At 47.5% G+C, this 25,501-nt stretch overlaps 1 protein-coding gene and 1 non-coding gene across 3 annotated transcripts in view; both read right to left on the reverse strand.

The window, feature by feature from the left end:
• Positions 1 to 25,501, reverse strand: part of LOC126570989 (mpv17-like protein) — a 142,874-nt gene that overhangs the window by 101,044 nt on the left and 16,329 nt on the right. The gene's annotated exons all lie outside the window — the stretch shown is intronic.
• Positions 18,369 to 18,440, reverse strand: Trnat-cgu (transfer RNA threonine (anticodon CGU)). Its single transcript has one exon. It is a non-coding gene; the product is annotated as a tRNA-Thr (tRNA).

Consider the following 25,501-nt stretch of genomic DNA (forward strand, 5'->3'; position numbering starts at 1 on the left):
TGCAACATTCCCTTTTTCATTGGCAATGTCAAATATGATTCTTGGCATTTTTAGAAATGCATTTTTATGTGTGTTCGACTTTCGAAAAATGAAATGCTTGGTTTGATTTCGGTCAACACTTGGTTGTACGACTTTATTCCACAAATTTATACGATCCAGCGTTGTCCTATGGCCATATTCGTCCATTTTGTGGCTTAATACAATCTCAATTCTTCTCAAAAAAATGTATGTCGAACTGTGATGTCATCCGTTGTGAGGTTTTGTGGCCAAATTATAGTTAGAGTTCTCAAGTTAATTGTTTAAAAAACTGTTCGATGTTTTGTCCTTAAAATCGAGCGTGAATCTTCGAAGGTTTTGATAAAAAGAATTACCGCCAACTAAACAAACTACGACCAACAAAACACTGACAAAAGTTATGTTTTCGAGAAGAATCAGCCAGATTCAAACGGTTGCAGACTTTAAACACAGGTTATCGCACTCTATCTCTGTGCACAATTTAACTCTTGCTATTGCAGCATAAGAACGAAACGACACAAACGCCCGTCATAGCTCCAGATTCTATGATTAGCAATCAGCCATCCGTTCGGCCAGCCAGCCAGCCAGTTCCCCAGACTGGAAAGAATCGAAAGGAAAAGGATGGGCAAAGGGGCCAGCGGAAGCTTTCTCATCACCTCCGGTGGGCCAGAGAGCGGAAATCAAAAGCCAGCAGACAGCCTCCCTCTCAGCCAACGTCAATTAAACTTCCTGGCAAAACGAAACTTGTCCGATCCCGGTGGCCTCCACCAGGGAGTCGCTGGTCCACGAAGAACCTTTTCATTCACCACACCAGCGAGCCGCTGACCCGGGAGGGCATTTCGATTCCATCCACCGCGTGATGCAGTGAAAATTGACGATAGGCAATCGCCGACCGGAGCCTCGGAGCGACGGGCCAGCACTACCATCACCCGGAGGCGTATCTAATCGGGGAATGGATTTTTCACGGCGCTGGCGTACTGTGAAGGTGAGTTAAGCTCACCTTCATCCTCCTGCGCCTCCATTCCGCCACGGTTCTTCCATTTCTGTGATACCACTTAGGGTCCCCGTGTCGATCAGCCGGGGACCGCTGATGGTGCCTCCGCACCCGGGGGTCGTTTGTTTCTTCGACGAACCGAGAGCTTAGCAATCGTGGGCCTGGCTTTGGTTTAGTCTGAGCGCTAGACGGAGGGATTGTCTGTCTGTCGGTTGGTTGGTGGTGTGGCGCCGAAGGCAGAGCAAAAGGCTGGCTCAAAACGGAACTAATCACTCGCTAAAGTTCCATTCTTGCTGCGTCCTGTCAGTGCCGCGAGGAGTGTTGTCTTTCACGGTTCTCACAAGCGAACATGTTTGATGGCTAGAATGGTCTAATACCTCTACGAACTGAGCAGAGAAGAGAGGCTTTCTTCAAACTTTTTCTTTTGCTTCTTGAAGATCATCAAGATCAGAATAAAAGAGAGGCATACAAAGTGAGGCAATAGCTTGCTGCGTTCAATCAAAGGACGATGTCGAAAACAAACTAATAGGAACCTGATCGAAATTCTCAGCTCGAAACAAGGCAAGCTATGACAGACAACCATTCCGCAGAGAACCGAAGGACGGGAATTAACCTTCGTACCTGAGGCCTAGACTTGGTAAGCTCCCGTAGCGGTTTTAAGTCCCCGTGATTTAGCCACAAAAAATCGATTTACTGTTTGCTGTAAGTGCCCTGGATCTCCTGTGGGCAACGCACAAACGGCAAAGCCCACATCGCTCGATTGGCCAGCCCGTGGCCGGTTGATCCGATGTCGTGCGTGAGACCGGAGACGCCTAGCCCGCCTGCTAGATTACGACATATTTCATTCTGCAGCTTAGTCACACCGAGAAATCGAATTGCGATCGCGGTGGGAAGGGCAGAAGGAAACCTGGCATGGTGGATAAAAAAAGAAAATCGAAAAACCGGAAAACAAATAATCAACCTCCTTAAGCACCACCACCGTTGCGCTGGAGGGGCGCGCAGGAGGAAAGCATTAATCATACACGTGCTTGTCATTGATTTACAGCTGACGAACTTGCTCGAACCGATAACGGCTGGAAGCGAGAGAGGGAGAGAGAAGCCCTTAAATCCCAAAGAAAGCTGAAGAAGCGCTGACGATGACGAACAGCGATGACGTCGCTCACACCGACGGTTGCACACCAGCTGCTGCCCGGGTGCAGATTATCCCCGCCGGCGTCGAGTTATTGACTTGCCACGGAACGTGACTGCCGTGCGCTCTTACCACCAAAAACGGACCGACAATCGCCATCGTTGTCGTCATCATCACCGTCTTCGTTGGGTACGTTGGTTGGTCCATTCTTATCGCACCGGCGAGGAGAGACGTGCGGACGCAAAGGGATTTCGGATGATTGAGACCTGGCCCCGCTGGCGGAGCGACTTATCGCGAAGGAAGAAGCGGCCGTATCTCGGGTGCGGAGAAGCTGAGGTTTTTTGGGCAGATGTCAAAGTTTGCAAAACGATTTAAGCAGGCTTTGGCTGGCTCCACCGATCTTTTGTCACTCACTCTTTCTCACTTTAGTTGCCTCTCTTTCACACACAAGAATAAACATTCTTTTCGATGTTGACCTAATGAAGTCACATGTGGACTGCGCCTTCGTGGAGCCCGTCTTTAGCAATCAATAATCTCTCTCTCTTTCTCTTTCGTTTGAGCCCCGGTCTAGCCAGGCAGGTCGTAACGGAACTAATAGGCATTACCCAAAATAAGCCGCTAATTCCTACGATGATAAAACGGTGATCCCGGGACTCGAAATGCCGCACGGCCGCCTTCGCCGCCGAACGGCAAAATGAAGTCCAAGCCTCCCCAAAGCTAAAGTGGGACAAGTGATAAGGAGATGCGCGGCTGGCAGGGTACTGGGTCGATACCGGGGGCTACGAACGGGGGTTCTTCGCTCTCTTCAAAGGAATGTTAACCATGCGGAACGTATTCGATTAGGGGAACCGGACTTGTAATGACCGGTGGCCCGTGCGCTTTGTATGATTTACTATTTATGAGGTGAATGAACTGAAGATAAGGAACTAAATTGATTCTAGTTAGGTGTAGCTCTTACGAGGCTAAGTAGCATTAAATGGCGAACTTAATGTTAGCTTTAATGGCCAATCGTAAATTGGGAAGAGTTGCTCCAGGGCATATGTCGACGAGATGTTAATTCGAAGGAGCAATAACTTTACATTCCATTTCACTAGAGCCAGCAGAGGTTTTTGTAAAAAATATGCTTTGTATTTTTTGTATTTTCGCACATCCTGTCCACTTTTCGTAACAATCCACAACGCAACGGTGCAGATTCCGTCAAATTCCAAGAGCAGAATCCCGAATAACTTTTGGATATTTATCTTTCGACATATCGATATCGAGGCATGCTCATGGGACTTCCATGTGCTATCAGAAAACATAGCATAATCGAAAAGGATCCACTTCTAGTTGCTAGAAACTTTTTGGCGGAAGAATTTGCTGCCTTCGTTCCCAAGCTACTGTTACTGAACCTTATGTGTTGTAGAGTCAAGCGAATATCTAAACTTCTTGCTAAGAATAGCTATTTCAGAAAAGGGTGATTGGCCAACTATTATTGTATGTATGAATATTTCTTATGTTCGAAGTACCTCCGTCGTGAAGTTCAGTTCAATATCATGGAACACAACTTCCGGATTCTTCCAAAATCAATAGCAATTGAACAATTTTCAACATCTACCAAGTAATTTCATATGAAACCAACTTTTTCATTCTAAAGCTATATTTACGCCAAATGGAGCTGTAAAGTCAGTCTAAGTGTTTTATTTTGTTCATAAGACATCCGTTAAACATAATCGGTATGCATTTTTTCTAATTTGACACTATAACAAATATTTTCACTACGATTAAAATGGCAATTTCCGTTCTTAAAAACTGCAATTCGTGGACATCGTTCGTTTTTCGCTTCCATCTCAAAACATCGGCGGCCGAATCGCATCATTTTTTTTATTGAAAGTTACGGTGGGCATACTCTCTCTGAAACACAGTGCAAAGTTCGGTTTTAAAAATTTAAAAGTAGTGATTTTGATGTGAGAACCAAAAACCAGCGAAATTGTTAAAAGTCATCAAATTGCAGGCCTTATTGACCGAAACGGTTACTAATGATCAATAAAAGCAACAATTAATTAATTTCGACCGAGACTTGTGAAAAAATTAACCAAAAAAATGTAAAAAATTACAAAATTGACCTATTTTTCTCGTTGAAAATACACCGCCACCGCGCGGAATATGGGCCAAGGACACGGTAAAAGCCTAATTTGGTAACAATTACCACTTGTGGCTAACTCACCAGACTTGACTCTATCAAATGAACATTCATTTGCATCGCTGTGAAAGGTAATGGCTTTTTTACGAAAATTTGGAAAAATGGATGGGCTTTGAAAAAATGCATCCAAAAATTGCCTTAGATATAGTTGAAATGTGTAGCAAATGATTGCCATAACTTTGCAGAATAAATAATTACCCATTTTCCCACAATTAACGTTTTATTCGAATAAAAACAACGGTTTCATATGCATACACCTGGTATATGTTGTTGGAGAACACTCTGCACAAGCTCCTAATATCGTTTGAAAAGCTACTAATATCGTTTGAAAATGTTCTCTACGACTTTTATAGAATAAAGGCAATTCTTCTCGCCACTCGAACTCACAAGGTACTGTGGAAGACATTCTGAAAAAAGGCCAAACAAACAAGCGATGCAAACAACACACCAAAGCCGGATCCTCCCAAGATTATCTTTCCAATGAGTTCCAGTTGTGAATGAATTCAACAAGCAGTAATAATAGCATTCAAAGCATCATTGACGACAGGGCCATTGCTAACCTTCGGGGAACTTTCAGTGCATTGCATCATCAGACAGTGACCACTAGCGTAGAGGCGTGTCTAGTGACCATGCACTGACCGGTGGCCGTACCGGTGGGAATCGCTTAATCACGATGCGCGTTATTTGATTTTAAAAGCCCCGCTTTTCATCCCTTTCAAATCCCTTGACAAGTCTGGGAGGAACGGACCGCTTCCGATGGCGACGGCGTGACTCAATCACATCATGCTGACATCATAATCCATCAAGCCCGAAAAGTCCAGCGACGGTGGAACGAGGGTTTTAGTGGCCTTCCCCAATCCCCCAAAGGCGGCTGACTGTCATCGGTTCCCGCGCAACTTCCGCACCGGATTTCATCACTCGTCGCAAACGCCGAGGACGAGTCATCAATGTCAGAGCGACGTGAGTGACCGGTCCTGCCGAACTGGCCCTTTAGGAAATCGATCAAAGCTCATTAGCGTCCCGGAGACCGGACGCTTCACTTTGCACTCCCGGTCCGTCGGTCAACCGATTAGGTCGCTAACGCGTCCCGGCTAAGCATTAGCGTCCGGTTCGGTCGTCCATCGGTCCATCGGCGATGACTCGCTCAGCAACAGCCCCACACACGCCAGTAGACGCGCCTATCACGCGCAAGACCAGGGGGACACAATCATAAAACACTATCACGGCAAATTAGCGCGACGGACGGATTTGGACCTCGGCTCAACTCGGACTTAACTCGGACGCACCACAAAACAGCAGCTGACCAACAGCTGACGCATCGGAAAGTTCCGTTACGGATCCAGGAGGGGGGGGGGGGGGGGCGCCAGTGCGCATTATCGCTTAATTTAACTTTTGTCAATCTCCCCGGGACTCCTCCGGTCATTAGCGATCATTAGAATTCCTACGTGCGATGGTTACGACGGTATGAGCTCCTCAAGCGCATCAGTCCGTCAACCGTGTTCTCCTCGGCTGTAATTTCGAGTAATTAACAGCGTGCCGGGCGTCGAAGCGCCAAACACACCAGCGGCCGCGGCTCGGACACGGTCACGGGCAGTCGTGATGTTTGCGTTACGACGTTTTCTCGCCGCCGCCGTTCGTGACAGCCGCTGGTGAAGGTGCCAACAAATGTGCGACTCAGCCATGAGGTTTGTTAAAGAAATTAATGGCCACCCGTTGGCCGAGATTTATCGACAGCGACAGCAGCGAACGAACGGCTGGCACGTCCCCTGGCCTGTCTGTCTGCCGCGAACCAAACTTCTCTCTCTCTCTCTCTCTCTCTCTCTCTCTCACAACACTTTTCGGTGCTGTAAATTCCCATTCGGTGGTAATGTATTGTTTTGGTTCGACGAAATTCGCCTGACCGGCCTGACAACAGGGACGGGGTTACGGTAACGTTTAATGCGTATTGCTTACATTGTAATGGATGCAGGACCGGGCAGGAATGTAAAGGATTGGCCACATTTTTTTTGTTGATTCCCGTTTTTAAGTAGCACGATGATAAGATGGACGGATGGACGTTAAGAGTGTTAATGGGTTAGGCTCGCGCATCCAATCCATCTATAAAAAGGTAAAATGATTATACCATCGCGCTGGTTAGATGTTTGTTATCAATAGTGAAGACACGACCCCAAAAGAAAACCCCCAAACATCTCACAAAAAGATGCCTGCGGGGTGGGGAAAGATTAGCATGAACGCAGCAAATGGCAGCGCACGATGATTGCCACCAAAAAACAAAAACCATCATCTCATCATAACAGCACGAGCTGTCTCTCTATCTCTCTATCACTCTATGAGGGCCGCAAATACGAGGGCCGTTAACCGGATATGTTTATGGCCGAGCAGCAGTAGCAGTAGCATTAAGAGAAGCACAACATCCTGCCAGCAAAAAATTAAGGGCAGGAACTGAAGCGCAGCCTTGGTGACAATCACAACTTTAACGTCAAGTGGCAGCTGGATGGGGGATTAGAGCAGCAGCAGCACGACTTTAGGCCCGGATTTTAGTAATGCTCAATTAAAAAAAGACATTTTTTGCCCTTCTGATCAACTGATACTGGGTGGTTGATTGTAAAAAATAAATTTAAATCCCTCATTAACCTCCGCTATAAGAGGGATCGAACGATCGAAGGTAAGGCCGCACTCGGTTGTCCTTCATCCTGCAGCCAGAACAAAGTCGAACAACTGAATTAGAAAGTTGGTTCCAGTATCTGATGTGACGCAATGTGGAATGACCGAGACCTCAGGCTGTAACAAACCAGCCACGGAACCCCTTCAAAACTTCCAAAATCATGATTAACAGCACGCAGCCGCAGCCCGTTCTGCACAGCCGTCGATAGTCATGTCACGCCGCTCGATTCTACAAAACAAAACCAGAAATGGTGTCAGCAAGCACCTCGGTAAACATTTGAACAACATTTGGACCCCGAAACGGGGGGGTTGCGGGGTTGGCTACTGGCATGCGACAAGCCTCGGTGCCCTCGGTCCCGCCACACGTGTGCCACCATGTTAAGCAAACACGACGAAAAAGTGGCCGCATTGTCTGTGCTTGTGGCGTCGCCAACTACGACTGTCAATCGCTGGTGACAAACGGTTCTGATTGTCCCGACGGATCGAACTTGGTCGATCGATTTGCATGCCACAACTGTGTTGGATTCTCATGCAAAGCGAGGCCGTCCTGTGACTTGTGACGTTAAATTTCTTTCATTTTTGCGTTGTTTTTGTGTGCTCCAAAGGTTCCATGCCGGGATTCGTGACAGAATGTCTGCCTGTGCGCCATGTTTGTTGATGGTGTTTGCTACCAAAGGCCCTTGACGTCGCAGTCTGCCAAATTGTCTCAAGCTGCGTTGCGTACCGATGGTGGCGGTGGCAGCCATGAATTAAACATGTTGGAACTGGGGCGCCATTGACCATCGACCGGGACCGGGGCCTTCCCGGAGAAAGAGCGCCTCTCAGGCCGCTGATGATGGCCACCAGGGCCATGGTGTTGTGTGATTTCGCTTTTTATTACCCTTGACGTGAACTGACGACGACGACGACACAGTTCCTGGTGCTGCTCCGCTATCGCTCGACTCGACTCAGTCACTATATTTAGAACATTGCGTTTTATAGCCTTCAACCGCCGGGTTTTTGATGCCATCGATTCGCACGATCGTGACACGGCCACGGCCGGTGCTGGGATGGAGGGAATCACGACAGCCGGCCAGACAATCGGGTTGCCCTTAAGGCAGGAAGTCAATTAGATGCGGTGGCCCCCAAGGAGGCAAAGGCAATCCACGGCTCCACGCTCGGAGGTAATTTAGTTTTGCGGTTTTAAGGCAAGCTGCGGTCGCTTCTCTCTGCATTACTAGCGATTCACCTTCACCTTTCCTCGCTTCCTGTTCCACGACGTCGGAGAACGCATTTCCAACCAAAGGGGACCAATTTCATTTCATTTATTGCCGCTTGATTGAACCTGGCCAAATCCGAACGGACGTCGGGCGTCAACGTTCTTGGGCGTTTGACTTTCCCCCCGAAAGGGAAAAAAATGAAACAGAGAGAGAGCCCTCTCTCCGTAAAGAACACGCAAAGAAAAAGTAAAGAACCCAACAACCCTGGTGGTTCCTGGTGACGGCGGGGGGGGGGGACATTAAATTTTTGAAATTGATTATAGGGAGCCCTGCTTGCGTACGAGGAGCACCAGGCCACGACTTGCTGCTGCTGCTGCTGATGCTGATGCCGTTTTTTTTGTTGTTTCTCCAGCATAGCATTTTTTCCACTCTTTTGCTTTTATTATTGCTGCTTCATTCTTTTTTATTATTTTACGCGAGACACGCCGCCGTACCTGTTGTCTGCCGGTCCGCTGGTTTGCGATGCGCCAGGCAGGAAGAGCAAATTATATAGACACCACCGGGTGAGCTCATCCTCCCTGGGCCAACATCCTCCTCCCGGGAGGCACACACTCTGCAGTAGTTGATGTAACAGCTGAGCGACGAGCGACTGAAGTGCGGTGCGAATGTCCATTACTCATCGTGCAGGAGGCCACTAGAGGCTGGCCGACCGGTGGCGTTGGACACGATGAAGGTCACGAAGGAAAGGGATGTAGGAATGGCATGGCTAACCGTTGGCCCGTTTTATGGACCACGATGCTGGTACATTGTGAGCCTGTGAGATGGACTTTACGAGCGTCAAAGTTACGCCAAAAAGGATTTGACGTGCAATGTTAAGCTCCGTTGGTTGCTAGATCGGGTCGTTTGGTTTATGGAAGTGCACGCGGCACGGTTGGTGAAGCGTTTCTTGCGCTAAGCACTCGCATTCAGACCGCTCGTTGTCTTTAATGTAATGGAATGTTCAAAGAATGTTTCTGGAGGTATTTCAAGGGATACAAAACGGGGATAATATTAGATACTCACTTGAAGAGCTGTAATTATTAGGGAAAATTGGTATTAGTTTCTTTTGAAAATAAAATAAATAGTTGTCTGAGTGTCAAGAAATGGCATAGACAATTGCATAACTTCAATAAATGCGTTTAGCTATCAACTGCTTTAGAGTTTTAAAACATTTAAAATTATTGGCACCTTAGGCAATGAGTTTCTAAAATACCAATTTGAAGCGATTAAAAGCAGTACTCAACAAAGATGCTTCAGAAATTCAAAATGGTCTTGCTTAAAACAGGAAATTGGATAAATTTACAACCTTTTTATAATAGAAACCGTTTGAGTACAATTAACAAGTAACTTGAAATAAGATAAAGGAAAGAAAATGGATCATTTTACATCACTCTAAGCATCCCAAAAGCATGTGAATAGCTCGATAATGCTTCATTGGCATTTTCTAAAACAAACATCCGAAAGTGATAGTTATGCTGTGACTGGTTTCTATAGTAGGATCATAAAAGATTTTGTACAGACGGAAAGCTGTTAAAACCTGTTGAAACCATTATTTCTGAGCGGTAAAATCATCCATTGGTGCAATCAAGTCATACATTAAGAGAAGATTTGTTAAAATATGAGAAAAAATCCAACACCAGGACTGCAATGGAGCATGGTCGCTCTTAAAGTCAAGCGATTGCTTTTTCCAATTACCATCAGTTTACTTATATTACTCAACATTATCCTGATTTACGGAGGACAATTCTTTGCACGAATCCTCTGAATGATGCTTGAGTGATGGCAATATGTAGTAGAATGTAAAGGAAAAATGGAACAAGGTTAACCAAAACTCACTAAGCCGTAATGCAGAAACACTTTTCATGTTTAGTTCAGGGACAAAACTGGAAACCACCATTCCAATGCTATGTCCTCAGTTGTACCGAATCAGCTACAAAGTAATGAAGCATGAGATAAAAAGTTGAACACTTTAAATGGCTAAAGAAGAAGCGTAAAAAAAATAAATCGGAACTGAGCACTAATATGAACATGGAACCTGTTTTCAGAAACTGCAATTTATCGTTTTCAAGGAGGAACATCCTTTTACCGAAACCGACAGTAACATTCCCACAACTCCCAGAAGTCCAGTAGAAACATCCGTCCATAACATTCCTACTCATGCAACGCAACGTTAATGGTACAAGGACCCTGTAATGCACCATATCAGACCCATCCACGACGCTGCAGTATGATGTTCGTCAAGTGTCACGCAATCGCTCGCTCGGAGTGAAGAGTGAAAATAATCGAACAAAACACCCAAAAAGCCCATCCATTTGCACCGCACAGCAGATGCAGCAACCCGAAACCCTGGGCCTTTTCGGGCCGGGAAAATCCTCTCTCTCTCTCTCTCTCTCTCTGGCCGTACCAAAAACACTCTCAGCGTGGCCACCTCTTGAGCCAGTCAGCCAGCCAGCCCGAGTGTTTGTACAGTTGTCTGTGGGTCCGCGAGAACGGAAACGGTTCACGAAATTAAACAAAATAACATCCAGACAAACAAATCGCGATGGCCGCCCTCTGTGGCTGAGGAAAAATAAATTAACTCAAAAAAGACTTGAGAGACTAGAGGACAAACCAACCACTCCACCACACTCACTGTCGTTCCGTTAGGCCAAAAGGGGCAGAAGGACAAAAAAATAAGCGGAAAACCGCTTGCCAAACACTTGGCCACCGCCCTTTACCGTCCAATTTGGAACGGAGAGAACACAAAACGATGAGTTGCCGACCTCCAAAGTGGCCAAAGTGCGTTCGGCGTACGCTAAACACCGAATGCAACATTGAAGACCCCTTTTTTAAGGACGGATATGAACAGATCTCGAATCGTGGCCATTTCAGGTTCCACCAGTCGGCGACAACTGCATGCGGACGCGCTGGATCCTTTCATCTGTTCCGATTTACGCGATCGCGAACGGTACATCCGTTCCGGGATGGAAATCTGGTTGAAGGACTGAATTTTTCGGGACTTTTAGGAGTCCCAGGGAATGGCCTCCATCACGAAGCACACCAGAACATGTACCAGCACTCGCATCGGGAGTAAACATCTCTGTTAAGGCTGCTTACTGGCCAGCGTTGCGACCCGATCCCGTGTGCCTGCGTGTATGTCTGCATAAATATTTAATGATCGGAAAATGCATATTTAGTTTTCCGAACCCGCCACACCCTGCTTTGCCTCGTGTTTCGGGCGGTTCATATTTCCTGACCTGACCGCGCTGCGAGCACCAAACTCTCATTAAACATTCATTTATTGATTTTGGATATTTAGGAACAGGGCCACCGGCCCAGGGAGAGGGAACTGTGCTGAAGAGGCCAAACAGCAAAAGAGAATTTAAAAAGCAAAAAAAAGGTTCGCCAAGGAACATTCTTTCCGGTGGTGCTGGGATTGCTGCTGCTGCTCTGCCGGTCAAAAAACCCTCGCCATCCTCCTTGGTGTGGAAGGATTGTGGTGCCGGTAATACAAGATAATAACAGCCGAGCCGGTACACGATGGCCACGATGCCGGTGCCTCCTAACTGGCTTCGTGTTAACCTTTTTTTCCCCCCTCTGCAATCGAAGGATGGAACTGCATTATGTGCTTCGCTCATTTGCGCCCAGCACGTCGATGCGCTCCAGCGAAAGGTCGCCGGCGGCACCCCCCCGGGACTGCTGGCTGTCCAAACGGATCGAATTCCGGGTCTCGCGGACTCGGTAAACAACGACGCTTCGACGCGAGAACCGGCGGGGCATCGTTTGTAAATATTTATCTTTCGTCCAAACCGGCCCGGCCCAGCCCGGCGAAGCCAGACCAGACCAGACCAGACCGGTGGCCCATGCCAGGCCAGCGGAAAAGGATGATTATCTTCACCATTTTGCCGCATCGGCCGTGGCCACGGCCCTTTTTTATGCTTTTTATACCACCCGGTCCCGGTCCCGGTCTCGGTTTCGGTCTCGGTTCCCTGGATTGTTGTGTTGTTGTGCAGTTGGGAGTTTCGGGCATATTTTATGATGTTTTTGCACAAACATTCCACTTCTGTTGGCCCCGGTGGGCAGGGGGGGGGGGGAGGTTGTTGTGTTGCGGATATTGCACACAAACGCAAAACGGGGACGCAGCAAAGATTCCAATCCGTTGGCTCTAACCATCGCCACCATTCCGTGCATTAGGACGTCCGATAAATGGCCGTTAGATGGGTTGTCAATTGATTGGGATGAATCGGGACATTGGGGACACAATATGGCCTCTCGCTGTGCCGCGATGCTCGATACATAACCACACGATACGTGCCTGTTTGTTTGCTTGACCTCAATTCCCTTTCTTTTCCACGCTGCCAACTTTTCTAAGTTGACACGACGTCCATGCCGCAAATGAATGTTATTTGGCGAAATGGTGGCCACGTCCATCGTCCACAGACACTGTGTGTGGTCTGAAGTAATTAGCAACAGCAGTAGTAGGCAGCAACCAACCCAACAACAGCAACAAACCCGTGGTCTTTATGGCTCAACAAACAAGCGCAACGACCATAATGGTTGTACTTCGTAAAGTTTTGATGGCGTCCAGTTGGTTAGAACGCGTTGACGCGACGCGACAGACTGGTTGTGGTCATTGACGGGAAAAGATGACGTACTAGAGGCATTCTAAAGGTGCCAGCGGCCACGACAACGACATTCACAGTTGAGGAACTTTCATTGGCAAGTTGCAAACATTAATTGTAAACGCATGGCTACGATAGCAACTTTGTTTTGAAATTCTCAAACACATATCGCACCAAATCTGGAGCCTATTTGAACGGCCTTTCGATTGTGCATTTTGGCAATTCTTTACAGCAAATTTACAACCGAGTTGCATAAAGTTGCATGTCCATGATTGCTATTTTACGTGAAGAACTATCAAAAAGAGCATGAAAACGGTTCCTGGCGTTACTGAGCACGGAACGAGATGCAAGAAGCTTCCTTTACTATCCTGAAGATACTGTTATCGAGGTCGGTTAGAAATTCTCTGTAGAAAAACATTCAAAATGTGTAATTCATTCGTCTCATGTGTTCGATAATTTCAAAATAATGTTGCAAAATAATGTATCGTGGCCCTGTGTTTGAAATAAAGTATCGCAACTCTCCAACAAACAACCAATGGAAGATCTTCACTGTGAAAGCTGCTATCGCGGCCTTAAGGGGGGACTTCGGTTTTTATTTTTTTTTGTGACACATATTTTAACATTTTTCCCTGAAAGCTGATCCTTTCAAGACTATTGTGTAAAAGTTTTGAATGAATCAAGGAAAAACTGACAAAGTTATAGATTTTTGAAAATCCACGTTTCATACAAGGAAAATCCACGTTTCATTCCATGCAGCACGCTACTTTGAAGAGCGTTTCCCAAAACCAACGTTTTCAAAGTCGGTGCCCATCGTACCGTAAAAACTACTGAGCCGATCGATTTGAAATTTTTAACACATAATCTTTACACTTTTTGCCAGGCAGCCGAGTCGAGATTTCATAAAAATTGTTGATACTTTTTTTAAAATAATTATGTAAAGTTCGTTTTATTGGCAAAATCGCAAAAAGCATCACTTTTTCAACTTCATAAATGTGTCAAAAATCGAAAAATAGGAATAGGAAAAAAACTCTCCAGGGCTACCTAGATAAACTTATAATGTTTCAAACGAATACCGATTTGTATATTTCAGATTACCCGTCATGCCGCTACGATGGCCACCGTGAAAAGTACCTTTTCGACGACATGCCTACCAAAATTTGATGCCATGGATTAATTTTTCAACTAATGTTGCTCAAAATAACACCAAAAAATCTTCAATAGTTGTAAAAAAATATGTCATTCATTTGAAAAAAAAGGGGAATGGTTAAGCCATAAAAAATCGTCAAAAACGGGCTTTTTTGGGTTCGAAAATAACGAAGTCCCCCCTTAAGAGCAACTTTGATTTCGTAAAGAAGCCTCAATAGGAATTTTATGAAAAGACGCTTCCGTGGCCATTTACATTAACAGCTAGAGAAATAATGGACCATCACAAGACTTGAAATGCTAGTTACACATTGATTGCCAGATTCAACTGAACTCCAAATTCCCACTCGCAAATCCGGATTCCCATGATTCCAAGTGACTGTTTCCCAGTTACAAAAAAGAGCCATTCTCGTTGGTTGGTGCGAATGATGGCGATTGTGATTGGAATAAGGAAAAGCCAGGGGCCCCGCAGGACATTTACATTAATCAACGAGCGAACAAGCGAGCAAACCCGGTGCTAATCAGATCAGATCAGACTGGCTCTTGCGTTCCCTGCGTCTGTCAGCTGATCGGTACGCGATTGCAACCTGATGTGTGTGCGCTTGCTCAAGGGGAGGTTCGAGAGAACTGGTTCTCCTCCTGGCCAGATCGGCTATCACAAGCGACCGCGGTCCAGATCCACGGCACACCAAACGAATTCACCTCCGGCCATCACCACGAATTCGTTTGACCGTTTGACGCCCGTTCCCGTTCCCCGGTTCGCGCCGATTTGCATCACACATCGTTCATTAGCATTTCATTCACGCTTTTCGCTTCACGACCGAAAAACCTTTCACGACCGACGACGTGAAGCACAAAGTGTTCCGGACTGTCAACACGGCGCATTTGCATTTCGATCGAGGTCTCGAGGGGCCCCGAGGGCGTCGGTTGCATCTTCTTCCGCCATTGCCGCAGCTCGCATCATTATCCTCAATCACCATGGATACCCTTTTTGCGATGCGCCGGATTGAGATGAACAGCTGTTAGAGCGTCCCATACAATTCACTCCGTTATCCGAGAGAAAGTCAAATCGGGACGGATGCGAAAAGAAAAAATCTAACAAAAAAACATATTATGTTCAGCTCATCATCTGTGGGACACGCACTTCGCGTGGTTCATTTGTTGCAGTCCGTCCGCGCAGGTCAGTGTCTGAACCACTCACTCGCATTGCAATATTGCGCATTCCCCAGCCCCAGAGACCACGATGGACCACGAACGAGGCCTCGTAGCACCATAGGCCGGGTCCACGGCATCAACTTTTCCCTCTCTGTCCTCGGTTGGCCGCGCGCCGCGCCGCACCGCGTTCGCGTCATTTATCTTAATGAATATACAGCGTGTAAAGCATGATTTATGAATCAGATTAATTATCACCATGTACACAACACTTTTTCTGCTTCTTCCCTTCACTCGACGGAGCTCGACGGTGTTCCCTCGCGGTGTGTGTTTTGTGTAGAGAGACAGACAGAGAGACAGAGAGAGAGCGCACGCGAGAGATGCGAGTGTTTTCAGCATACATCGTCGTCGCCATGGCCAGCATTGAAATTGGAGTCGCAGAGACGAACCAAGGCGGCCACAACTGCTAAGGTTTCACGGAACGAAATGAGATGACCCGGGGAGGGGGGGCGGTTGGGCGCACGATGCCGGTAAGTATCCGTTACTCGGTCACGTAGCAAATCACGGGCCGCACGGCGAGGATTGTAGCATTAATTTTGTATCGATGACACTTCTGCTTCCCACACGCACGCCAGGCCAGGGTTTCGAGGCCTCCATTTCCATCGCTAATCGCCACGAACGACCGCGCGGGAAGCCATCGAGCATCGGGCCGGAGTTTGGTTTACAGCCAGCGAGAGAAACACAACACAATCGATAGTCACACACCAAGGGAGACCGAAACCAACGCTTCTACAATTAGTTTGCCCCCGGTGCAGCGTCGTCTTGGTGCGTACTCATAACATCCGGAAGGCACACGCCCGACAGTTGATCTTTCGATCTTGATCATCGTGCGAGACGAAGACTCGGTTAGGTGATTGAATTTCCGTTCTCACTTGTGGAGATGCTGCCTTTATCGGAAATTCGGGTCGATTCATCTGTGCTCAAATTCATTTAGGTCAAACTTTCAGTACGATAACATTAGTTTTAATTAGTTATTTAAATTTTATTAATTTAATGTGTTTGGAAAAGACTGAGAGACTTAGAACAATAGGTAATTTATGAGTAACTCATTTAATTTTCCTTAGGACTTCGTTTGACTGTTCAGTAGCAAGTCTTCTCATCAACTTTTCATTGGCTTAACCAAAGTGTTGGGTATCTTGTGTTAATTAACAAATATTTGTATGCCTTGTTAAAGGTATATTTGTCTTCTATTACACTTGGTAATCACTTTGACTTATTACGAGATAGTTTTTTGCAAAGTCGGTTTCCTTTCAATTAGGTTTTTGATTGTTTTCGATTAATATTCTTGGATCCTTAAGGGCAAATCAACCAATGACTCCTTTATTCAATGAAATCGTGCCCATTCACTTTGATTGTGGTCATTATTCGTATGAATACCTCAGAAATGAAACTCGGAGACTCAGAAATGACAGAAAATTTTGATACTGCAACTTCCGTTTCTTGTTTATTGATTTTTTTTGAAATTAAAAATCCTCTCTAGAAAATTGTTATAACTTCCTGTTGATGTTGTCTGATTTTTGCTTCATTAATCATCTCAATTTTTAGATATTTTTGTGTTGAAAGGCAAAAGTAAGACAACTAACCACAAGCCGCACTAAATAGAAAAACGAAAGATTTACTCTCGAAATAATAAACTAATACCATGCAGTAGATAACCACAAAACATGTGATGACTGTTACCGGTTTTGCTTAGTCTTTATGCACTTAAAATAATGAAAATAAACGCCAAATTGTATTTGATTGCACCTGTTGCAATTTTACGTCAACAAAAAGTTTAATCGCAGCATATCAGTGGCTTCACCAACAAAAGGGCTTCACAATTTCCTTCATTCTCTCCTCAAAACGAAGAAGCAACCATTACTCTTCGTAGCGTCTCTCTGGAAAACTCTCGTCTTCGTCTTCCGTTGATGAAATATTGTAATTCGATCATTCATGAATCCATCCGGTGGATCCGCCCGCACGATCCTAGAACGGCGCAAGAAAGAAAATAAATTACAATCCACCACCGGAAGGATCGTCACCATTCACCGGCCACCGCGGTACTACGCGTTGCATCCGCATTAGGAAACCTCATTAATCTTCCGGAGGGAAGTGTTTCCCTTTTCCACGCCTCTATCTCCCGAAAACTTGCTCGTCAGCCCAGCGCCATCAGTCGCGGTTCGAGCGCCCAAGACAAATTACGCCAAGAAACCGAAGGGCTGCACCGCCGGGCACCACCTCGATTGTCGGCCACCTCGATTGTCTTCCACAACCAGGGGGCACCCGTTTTTTTCTGTTGCTTAGCGTGGTGATAAATGGCAATGGCCACGAGCACGACACACCACTGGAACCAAGGTGCGCCGCAATCACGTCGATCGTCGATCCATCCATGTTTCTCCCCGACACAGTGGCCAGTGGCCAAAGTGAGCTGCATGGGAATCGTGCGAATATAAATCAATTAAAATTAATTAAACCCGAGGAGTCAGCTGCTGCTGCTGTTGCTGTAAATGGCCCCGTGGTTTGGCTCCGTTTCGGGATTCGATTCCGATGGCTGACCACCGTATGTGCCCGCTGGTTGTTGGGTTGCAATTGTGCTGTGGCCACTTCTTTTTTGTTATTCCGGTTCGTTGTGGACCGGTGTCACTGTCGCTGTCACTGTCCGTCGTGAATAATTCAACATTGGCACGAAATGAATATGAAAATGGCGGCCACTCCATGAAGGCTGGCTGCTCGGTGTTTAGATGAGGTAAAGAGGGACATGCACGGGTGTCACATTATGCCCCACGACAGACGTGGCGTGCTGATGGACGCTGCTTTTGTTCGCCCAATTTCGAGAGGGTCTGGCCTTCCTTTTCGGAATTGATCCATGGAGTGGCCACTTCTCCTGCGGGGCGCATGAAGCCATGATGAAATGCAAGTGGAGCCGCAACTACTCTTAAAACAGAATAGCATAGCATGCCATGAATAGCACAGCATGCCTGGGGCGCTTCCTTAGTTCAGCATCCCTCCGGTAATGAATGGTAATTGTTAATCGTCACGTGGCTTCCTCCCCTGAGCCATTCCACCATCGGTCTATTATTAAACAACAGCACGGAATGGCCAGTTATCCGATGCAAAAAGTAAAGACCGAACACATCTTTCTTCTTGTGACTACTTGAGGATGTGTCATAAAACTCGAGAACCAAAAAAGAGTCGTAGAACCTCATTTTGTTGCCTCCTGTGAGGTTTGAACTCACGACCGCTGGTTTACGAGACCAGCGCTCTACCACTGAGCTAAAGAGGCTGCTTACCTTCCCGGGCAGCCGAACAAAACAGGTTCGGTGCCCGCCCGTTCACGGCCATTGGATTTGGGTAATAAATCGTCTTTATCTTGTCCGCGGGTCCCCCACCCCGCGGGCACTATCTTAACGGAACAAGACCCCAGTGAACGAGCGAATTGGCAAAAAACCATGACCCTCCCTTTGGCGAATAGATCAAACCACGAGCCCCACAACATGTCCCCCCGCACTTGGTGGTGTCTTGTCTGCCGGCGTGTAATCGAGAATGGTGTCCCCTTCGCTCCGGCACGGCCCTCCATACGCACTCTGGCATGCCACAACAACTCTACGGCATATGTTCGTTTTCGGTTAACCCACTTTATAATTGCTTTTGCGCCACGCCCGCACCCCATTCGAGTTTCCTTCCGTTCACCAGGAGAGGGGGGTGTGCGGAGAGAAAGGGAATGGGGTGTTAAATTGTGTTTTTTTTTCTCTCCACCATTCACTCCGCCTCTCCACCGGCAGCTCGTTAGATTCACGCGCAACACGCGTCTCGAAGTTTGGTTGGCGAAAGTGAAGTTGCCGTCGCCGATGATGGAGTTGACGACGTGTTGGTTTGGTCGTTGCAGAGGTGAGGTGGTTGTGAGGATCATAATTCATTCCATTTGCTGCAAAAGCAGGGGAGGAACTACGGCCGCACGTCGCGGTCCCGTGGTCATAAATGACGGAACGATGTCGATAGCGATCGACGCATGTGGCCGCGTACGCAATCGTCAATTACTATCGAACAGCCCCTCTCTCTCGTCCACCCGAAAGCGGCCACGCCGTGCCGTGCGGTTCGCGTGAGCAGAATGGCATCGTTGATTGGCAACCGAGCAATGGTGGCCACATGGGGCCCATACACCGCGTACGCATTACCCGCTTTGTTAGTTTTATTTTTATTTGTTCCCCTCGTCACAACCCCCCCTTGGAGGGTCTTCCTTCTTTTTGACGATCGTGCAACACTCGCGGCAAACACAATGCCACAGTTTGTGCCACGGTTTGTCCATCTTGCGAATAGCGGCAAGAGATTCGTCATAAATCAAGCGTAAGACCGCCATTACCGCCGGATAGGCCGCATGATCTGAGCCCTTCGTCCATCTCGTCTCGAGTTGGAACGTTCTCTACGCGAGCAATTCACCTATCGGGCAATTATGCATAACTTTTATGCGGTTTTAAAACGGTTTCAAACAATAAATTTGCACCTCGTAGATCGGCTTTGAGATTTTTTTAATGTCTTCATTTCAAACCATGCCATGCTGAGTGGAAAGTGGTCACGCCATGCCACGGAACACGCCACCTTTCGCCGCCAGTTATAGCTTATCGTTGCATTTCAAAGATCGGGGAAAACAGAAATAATGCATTTGGTGCGAAAATTTAAAATATTCCTCAAGATGTTTCGGATGAAGGAAGTGGATTGTTTTAAAATATGTTAACAATTCAAAGATCTTAACATTAAACACTTTATCAATTTAAGTTTTGTCGTTGTGTGCCTTTAGTTATCTTGAAAATGCAAAGTTCCGCTTCTATTGGACAATTCTGGTCAATTGATTGCTTCCAAAGTCCTATTTATTAACAACAAAAGGTTCAGTTTTGTATTTGGCCGTACCGACGCAACTCCTCATAAAAGATTCCAGCCCATTCCCTGTAAGTGAAGGTGTTGTAGTTTAAAATTCGATTCATTATTATGTTAATTGCCGTAGTACCGATACATTGAGTATCGTTTTGTATTCAACTTCACTCAAATGGCTTAAACACTGTTTTATGGTCGATTTTTAGCTCTTCGGTGTTGCTACGACTACTAATACGCCAACTACGATTACTTTCGTGGTTTTATCGACACTTTCAACAACCGGCCTGCCTATGCGAGCTGCATCCTTAACCAGAAAAGAGGGAAAAAACACCGATAAAAGCGATAAAACCGAAATGGCATGCAATTGGTGTAACAGCCATTGCTACCACAGACACAATTGCAATTTCCCTATTTTTTAAACAAACCTGTAACTTGCAAAATGTGCATCAAAAACATCAAAAGCGTTTTTTATGCGGAAATGTCCCTTTGACAGCGAGCATCACAACCTCAAAATTGTTTGATCGATTCGTTACGATGGATCGTTTACGACAGCCAGATGTCCTTTTTCCTCCCTGCTCCTCCAAACCACTCTATTATATGCTTCAAAATGCATATGCAACCTCAATATACAGACCATAAATGCATCAGCTCGCCAAAAATTGACAGCTCATTTAGCCTGCACCGCATCCATAATGCACTTTATGAGTGTAAATCAACGAGTGGTGTGTCAGAATGACGAATGAATTTCCAATTTATTTGGCACATTTTTTTCTTCTCCTGTTGGCTCACAGCAGGACGACAGGGCACGAGGAACGACAACTCCTTCTCGCTCGAAAATAAAAACCAATTAAGCATATATTTTACCTCGCATTTGGCACGTTTTCCTCGTCGTTTCGTGGTCTTTTTCAACCACGAATGGACCCCGCCACCCGTTCGCTCGTCGGTCACTGTGAATACATGAAATGGCTTTTTACACTTTACAGCTGTCCGTTTGTCGTCGCCATCGCCCCGTGGCTCGTGGCTCAATAAATCGGTCAGCAACTAATTAATCTCGAATTTTATTGCTCTTCGCGCCTGATGGTTTGTGGCCGGCGTCCCTCCTCTCGAGCACAATCGTGACGAAGTATCGCGCGAATGTTCTTATAATGATGGCCAACCGGTGACCGGCGACCGGGGAGGGACGGTTGTTTGGTTGGTTTGAAACTTAATGTGCTTCATCACTTAATTCCATTTTTCTCGACCGCCAAACGCCAATTACTCTCCGCACGCACGCACTGCCTTGGGATCGGGGATTTCCCATAAATTTCGCCCACCCACGGGGTGGTAAGGTGGTACCACTCCCCCCGCAAAGCCACCGGCGGATACCGGAAGCTCGCTGGCGCTGTTTCGGTGACGCAAATTGAACAGAGAGTGACACACGTGCCCCGTCAGCAGTTGGCACTGCTTCAGCGGCCGCCGAAGTCCGCCAGGGAGTCGCCCTTGGAAGCCCCACAGAAGAGTCGCAGACCTGAGCATCGAAGCGTCACATCCAGAAGCGAGCGACGATGTGATGTTTGTCAAATCATCAGCTTTCGATGGCGCATTTCATCAAGCGAGGGATTTGCCAAACGTCAGACGAACGACTAACGGATGATGACGTATTCGCTCCGTGCGTCAGGCCGTACTCCGGATTTTCCAGCATTCACGATAATAGCAAAGTGTCAGCAGCACAAAACGTGCGTTGGAAGTCACGTGGCCACTCCAATATGCTAGTGTTCGCCAGTGGCGATTCCGTTTCTTGATTTCCATCCAATCGAACACACCTCGAATCGGTTGCTTCAAGTCACCGAAAGCGAACTGGGATTAAGACCACACAAAGTTCTCCAATTAACGACCTTCTCCAGAGTTTCACTCCAGCTCCAGCTCCAGCTCCAGTCGCTTACAATGTCGCCAAACGGAAACGAAGAAACCCTCCAAAAAGGCATCTCAACGGAGGAATGGTGGTCGCCGATGGTGGTGGTCGCTGTAGCTGTAAAGCATAAAAAGTTGCAGAACCGCATCGCAGTGGAACCGTGTCGCCAGACCACCACCAGCCATCGGTCGGTCGTCAGGTTTTTAGCATTCCCTTCTTCCATATGGCCGGCCATGTGGTGTGGTCCATCGGATGTCGTCAGCATCAGGTTCATCGTCGTGGCGCCGAGTAGTTCTACGAGAAAGTCCCATCGAGAGCGAGCAGAGTATTTGCCAATCGCAGTAAGCGTTGTTTATGAAATAAATATTAATTCGATCCTGCAGGACCGGCTTCGGTCGTATAGAGGTAAACTTACTCTACCGGGCGCCATTTTCGAAACACGAGAGAGGCGCAATAACTTTGGGTTTCTGTGCTGGGAAAATCGCGACCATCGAGCCGCGCTGTGCCGCTTTTGATGAAGCGCAAACCACAACCACCCTTCTGCCTTCCTTTTGGCCTTTGGCGTGGTTCGATCTGGCCAGGTCTCGTGTACTTCTAGGGTTGCATTACGAACGCGTTCGTTGTGGTTTTAGGTTCCCTTCTCCGGCTTTTCCTTGCCACAATCGTTACCGTGCCCGTCTGCTCACACTCGCTGCTCGCTTCAAAGCCCTGAAAGAAACCGAAAGAAGCAAAATGCTCCACGAACGGCGCACCACGACCCGCGACGAATGGTGGCTCCCCCCTTTATGTATGCTCCGCTTCGTGATGCTGCGGGGTCTCTCGGATGAATTGAATTTGCAAGCGAGAAAGAACACGGACCGGCGGTCGGTCTCACATCCGGCCACCGTTGAAAGAAGCATCATCTTTGGCCACCACCATTGCCACTGCAACTCGAGCGCAACCCTCGGCAAATAGACACGATAATTAATTCGAAATTGTTCGGATCGCACCACCACCACCACCACCACCGCCGTGTGCAGTTCGGTTGGCAGTTCAAAAGCTTTTCATTTCCTGCACACACTCTCTGATCTCTTCTCTGAGCCCTTCTCCTCCTCCTACTGAGGTTCGTCCCCCCGGGAACTGAGAAGATGATGACGGCATCTCGTCGCATCTCATCGCAGCAACTTTGCGAAATCATCAAAGAGTCGCTATTTATGCTGGGTCTGCGTCGTGCCGATTCGAGGACAGAGACGACGGTGGACGGAGACCAAAGGGCCAATGAAAAGATGGTCGTCAAGATTGAAGCGACAAGATTAGGAGGCGACGTTTTGCGTTTGAAGTACGGCGGTGAGAGTTGGAGAGGAGTTGTTTTCTATGGTTGGTTGGCTTGGCTGGCTGGCTGGCTGGATGTTAAATAAGTTTAGCAAACTTCCGTTTTTTTTCACAATTTGCCTCACTCCTCCAGCAAACTGCCGAGCGTGACTGCTTGGCGAACTCCTGAGGCCAAACTTCTGAATGGCAGGATATGGTTTTATGTTCAGGTACACGTGCGTCGTCCCGCCGAATCTCCCTCCAGTCCAATCCAGGTCCTCCATTTCCCGGAAGAAACAACTTTTTTTTGGTGTGTTGGAGAGCGGAGGATTTTGGACACATTCGACCAATTCGCAAATTGCTGGAATTTATGGAATTTTACCAGCTCACCAGCAGAGCGGTCGGTCTTTTGGTCCCGTTTCGATGCTCTGCTCTGGTTGATAAATGGTTTGGCCCCTCGCTCGTCCTCCGTCCTTTGGTGTTAGGGCACTTCGAGGAATTGCCGTTGTCGTCGTCATCAGCCAAGGATGTGACCAGCATTCCGAATGAGGTAAACTCGTCGTTCAGGAGCGACAACGACACACAGGAACACGATTAATGATGATGGTATTTGATGCTACGAAAAGTGACAAATCAAGAACCAGAAGGACACCCCACAATGGATGTGAGGACCATCTTCTCTTCATCACCTTCCTTTTCTTTCCCGGTGGAAGTCTAAAATCCATTTAGAAGACCTTTTTGGAAACTCGGATCCCAGAACATCGTCTATGGCGAGTGTGGCTCTCGCTTTATCACTGAAATGCTGCATCGCTGACGCACACGATGATGCACGTGATCGCATCTAATGACGTGATCGCATGCCAGCAGGGAACCGGACCTGGGGAACCTATCGGGAAATGGATTTCATTCTCCAAAAAAGCCATCATTCACCTCACCACTGCAGCGATTGCAGCACCAGCAGCTCGTCCTCTTCCTGTTGTACTGTTTAAAAACGGAACATAATTTATGGACAAAAGCACACAGACATGGACACGGACACACATACGAAGTGAGTGCAAAACAACGTGTGCGTCGCATCACGCATCAGTGACCACTTCTGCGCCACGTCCACACTCTCTCTCTCCCCCGGGGGGGGGTAAATGTTTATGCAAATAAGGCCTCACCGATATGGGAACTCCCAGGGCAGAGCCAGAGCCGGGGCCGCCAGTGTCAACGCCATAAACGAACGCGCGTTCGCTCGCACGGATCGTTCCGAGATGCAGCTGTCCGCAGTGCCGCATTGGAGGGCCAGCAACAGCAAAAAAAAAGAACACCGACAGAAAGAGAGAGAGGAAGGGAAGGGAGAAAGAGCAAATCAAGCAGTCACATTGGTTGGAACTCGACCCCCCTCTCTCCCGGCCACTCCGGGCGCACCATAAGTGGCGATTGCGCCGGATCGTATCACTTATGCCCTTATCTTTATCATTTTATTGCATAAAACATTATCACCCCGTGGTCCGGCCTGCAGTCCGGTTCCAATGCTGCTGCTGCTGCTGCTGCTGCTGCTGCTGCGGTGACACACCAATCCTGCGGTCGGTCCCCGGGAAAGTGCTGCATTCGGAGCGGCGCATGACACCGGACCGGCCAACCAGCATCGACAGACATCGTCGTTGTGGCGTTGAGTGGTGGTGCTGATGGCCATAATAATAATCAGCAAACCTACTCATGCGGCAATTAACCCTCCCTCGGTCCTCTGGTCTCCGCGAGCTCGTTCGTGGTCCCTCATCATCAAGCGGACACTCTTTGAGGACTAATGCTCATCGTGATCGCGCAATCCGCAATCAACCACCGACGTCCGGTGGTGACCTTCCACAGTGCATCCCGCAATGATGTTTCGACATTCGGTCATTTCGGTGCATCCGTGTTTCGTTTTTTGCCACCCGAGAATTCTGAATTCCCGGTGCGTAACTGCCGGCCAAGGAACGCGACAATCGGACGCGATTGGCGCACCTGCCGCTTGGCCTTTTTACAGTTATTTATGGAGGCTAATTGCTGGCCGAGACCGCTCGCATCGGATCGCTGTTCGGTGACCAGGTGTTGGCCAAGTTTTTCTTCGATCTTTGATACCTCGCCCGATAGCGCTGCCGCCAATCACGATATGATCACAGATTTCGCATTTATTCACGCGCCTCACCGGTCGTGGTGGTTAATTTCGGGTGTTTGGCACTTGCGGAATCAGGTATGCCGCCAAACAGGGCCGTGGTTTTTCATGTCTACCGCCTCGCCGCAAAGGAGTAATGTTTTCGCTTTCGCAT

This window comes from Anopheles aquasalis, chromosome 2 (assembly GCF_943734665.1).
Source record: "Anopheles aquasalis chromosome 2, idAnoAquaMG_Q_19, whole genome shotgun sequence".
In the NCBI taxonomy this organism is placed as follows: Eukaryota; Metazoa; Arthropoda; class Insecta; order Diptera; family Culicidae; genus Anopheles; species Anopheles aquasalis.